General features: G+C 42.2%; 1 pseudogene; it reads right to left on the reverse strand.

Annotated features, from left to right (window-relative positions):
- Positions 1-2,830: 2,830 nt before the first annotated feature.
- Positions 2,831-3,514, reverse strand: LOC116367774 (keratin-associated protein 4-7-like; annotated as a pseudogene).
- Between the last annotated feature and the right edge of the window lie 349 nt (positions 3,515-3,863).

Raw genomic sequence — 3,863 nt, forward strand, 5'->3', positions numbered from 1 at the left:
CAGCGGTCTAAGGCACTGCGCTAGAGGCGTCACTACAGACCCGAGTTCGATCCCAGGCTGTATCACAACCGGCCGGTATCGAGTGTCCCAATGGGCAGCACACAATTGGCCCAGCGTCGTCTGGGATAAGGGAAGGGTTTGGCCAAGGGGGGGAGCTTTACTTGGCTTATCGCCCTCTAGCAACTCCTAGTGGCGGGCCGGGCAACTGCAGGCTGACTTCGGTTGTCAGTTGAACAGTGTTTCCTCCGACACATTGGTGCGGCTGGTTTCCGGGTTAAGCGGGCAGGTGTTAAGAAGGTGATTTGGCGGGTCATGTTTCGGAGGACATATGACTTGACCTTCGCCTCCCGAGCTCGTCGGGGAGTTACAACAAGACAATATCATAATTGGGGAGAAAAAGGGAGGTGGTACAAATATATTTTTTAAAGGTTCCTAATATAAGTACACTGTGACACACAATGACCTCTGAACTGGGGCAGAATGTGTGAAACAATGACCTCTGAACTGGGGCAGAATGTGTGAAACAATGACCTCTGAACTGGGGCAGAATGTGTGAAACAATGACCTCTGAACTGGGGCAGAATGTGTGAAACAATGACCTCTGAACTGGGGCAGAATGTGTGTGATGTCATTTGAAGAACCTTGATGGAGACAAGATAACCCTTTCCTCTGACCTCTCATGATCCCGTTTCTATTGGTGACTGTAGGTCCAACAGCAGACACACACACACACACACACACACACACACTCTTAGTTTCATCAGGACACTTTACTTTGCGAGGAAAGAGGCCTTTCCTGTACTGGAAACACAGATAATAAAACATACAGATGAAGGAGTCATTACTGCATTACCCCTGGAGGGAGTCATTACTGCATTACCCCTGGAGGGAGTCATTACTGCATTACCCCTGGAGGAGTCATTACTGTATTACCCCTGGAGGGAGTCATTACTGCATTACCCCTGGAGGGAGTCATTACTGTATTACCCCTGGAGGGAGTCATTACTGCATTACCCCTGGAGGGAGTCATTACTGCATTACCCCTGGAGGGAGTCATTACTGCATTACCCCTGGAGGGAGTCATTACTGCATTACCCCTGGAGGGAGTCATTACTGTATACCCCTGGAGGGAGTCATTACTGTATTACCCCTGGAGGGAGTCATTACTGTATTACCTCTGGGGGGAGGCATTACTGTATTACCCCTGGAGGGAGTCATTACTGTATTACCCCTGGAGGGAGTCATTACTGCATTACCCCTGGAGGGAGTCATTACTGTATTACCCCTGGAGGAGTCATTACCGAATTACCCCTGGAGGGAGTCATTACTGTATTACCCCTGGAGGGAGTCATTACTGCATTACCCCTGGAGGGAGTCATTACTGTATTACCCCTGAGGGAGTCATTACTGCATTACCCCTGGAGGGAGTCATTACTGTATTACCCTGGACTGATGCTGGAGGGAGTCATTACTCTATACCCCTGGACTGCTGCTGGAGGGAGTCATTACTGTATTACCCCTGGACTGATGCTGGAGGGAGTCATTACTGTATTACCCCTGGACTGCTGCTGGAGGGAGTCATTACTGTATCACCCTGGAGGGAGTCATTACTGTATTACCCCTGGACTGATGCTGGAGGGAGTCATTACTGTATTACCCCTGGAGGGAGTCATTACTGTATTACCCCTGGAGGGAGTCATTACTGTATTACCCCTGGAGGGAGTCATTACTGTATAACCCCTGGAGGGAGTCATTACTGTATTACTCCAGTGTGTTGACCACACAGAGAAGGAGAGGTGAGAGAGAGAGAGACCCATCCAGACATTAACTCTAAACATAACAACATCACCCTCTGGAGGCGAACTACTGCACAACAGGGCTGTGTTCAGCAGGGCACAACGACGCGGAGTGTTCAGAAAGAATAGATGACGTTTAAATCAACACAGGAATAACAGACAATAGGAATAACAGACAATAGGAATAACAGACAATAGGAATAACAGACAATAGGAATAACAGACAACAGGAATAACAGACAACAGGAATAACAGACAACAGGAATAACAGACAATAGGAATAACAGACAACAGGAATAACAGACATAGGAATAACAGACAATAGGATAACAGACAACAGGAATAACAGACAATAGGAATAACAGACAATAGGAATAACAGACAATAGGAATAACAGACAATAGGAATAACAGACAACAGGAATAACAGACAACAGGAATAACAGACAACAGGAATAACAGACAATAGGAATAACAGACAACAGGAATAACAGACAATAGGAATAGCTTGGAGATAAGAACTGTTGAGTCTTGAGAAGTTAGAGCATCTCCTGGGCATAAGGAGACCACACAAAGAAAAACATCCGCAGGGCAAGAAAATAGATTTATCGTTGTTCTGTCTATACAAATACAGCACATATCTATATATGGCACAATGTACATTTAAAATAGACCCCATAGTAACACGTAATCACATTTCCTGAAGCATTGATGCCGTTCGTGGTCCCAACGCACTGAAAGATAAAGACGTGTCTGGATGCAGAGACAGTAAACTTCCTCTATTCTAATAAGAGATATTCACATGGCTTGGTGTTCAGAGAAAGTTCAAATCAGACGTGATACCATACTACCCCCAAAAAACGACATCTCTGTAGAAGTGTCAAAACAACCTTTTTAATGTATTTATTTAGATACAGATCCAACGTGTGACACAAAGTGTCCTAAACCTTCTGTTTCTGAAGAATGCTTCTAGTATGTTCTCTCTACCTCGATGCAGAAACAACGGCCCAGTTTCCACGACCCAAAGCTGAAGAATTATTATTTATTTTTTTAACCTTTTTGATGCACTGCTGGAACATAAAATACCTGCTGAGTGGGAGGATTAAACTGAAACATTGTCCTGATTGATTCGTTTCCCTTGTGTCACATTATCCCAGACTGAAGAATTATCCTTCAGTCAGTCCAGCAAAAAAACATAAACACATGGAAGAATGTTTGAGTCTCACAAAACAAAACCAGTGTTGTGGTCCTTTAATACAACATATATTAGAACAGAACAAAACCAGTGTTATTGTCCTTTAATACAACATATATTAGAACAGAACAAAACCAGTGTTATTGTCCTTTACTACAACATATATTAGAACAGAACAAAACCAGTGTTATTGTCCTTTAATACAACATATATTAGAACAGAACAAAACCAGTGTTATTGTCCTTTACTACAACATATATTAGAACAGAACAAAACCAGTGTTATTGTCCTTTAATACAACATATATTAGAACAGAACAAAACCAGTGTTATTGTCCTTTAATACAACATATATTAGAACAGAACAAAACCAGTGTTATTGTCCTTTACTACAACATATATTAGAACAGAACAAAACCAGTGTTATTGTCCTTTAATACAACATATATTAGAACAGAACAAAACCAGTGTTATTGTCCTTTAATACAACATATATTACTACAGAACAAAACCAGTGTTATTGTCCTTTACTACAACATATATTAGAACAGAACAAAACCAGTGTTATTGTCCTTTAATACAACATATATTACTACAGAACAAAACCAGTGTTATTGTCCTTTACTACAACATATATTAGAACAGAACAGAACCAGTGTTATTGTCCTTTACTACAACATATATTAGAACAGAACCAGCGGTGTGGTCATCAGGGAACGCAACAGGAAAAAACTGACATGAGCGTTTCTTATTGAACAGGTAAGTACCTCACTGTTTCACTCTGGGTTTTTTTTCTTCTGTTTTGCACCAATATGAACATGACCCAGAGCAACATGAAACTGAACATTAGACAATACTCTGAGCCAGGCCTACA

This window comes from Oncorhynchus kisutch, unplaced genomic scaffold, assembly GCF_002021735.2.
Source record: "Oncorhynchus kisutch isolate 150728-3 unplaced genomic scaffold, Okis_V2 scaffold1725, whole genome shotgun sequence".
Classification (NCBI taxonomy): domain Eukaryota; kingdom Metazoa; phylum Chordata; class Actinopteri; order Salmoniformes; family Salmonidae; genus Oncorhynchus; species Oncorhynchus kisutch.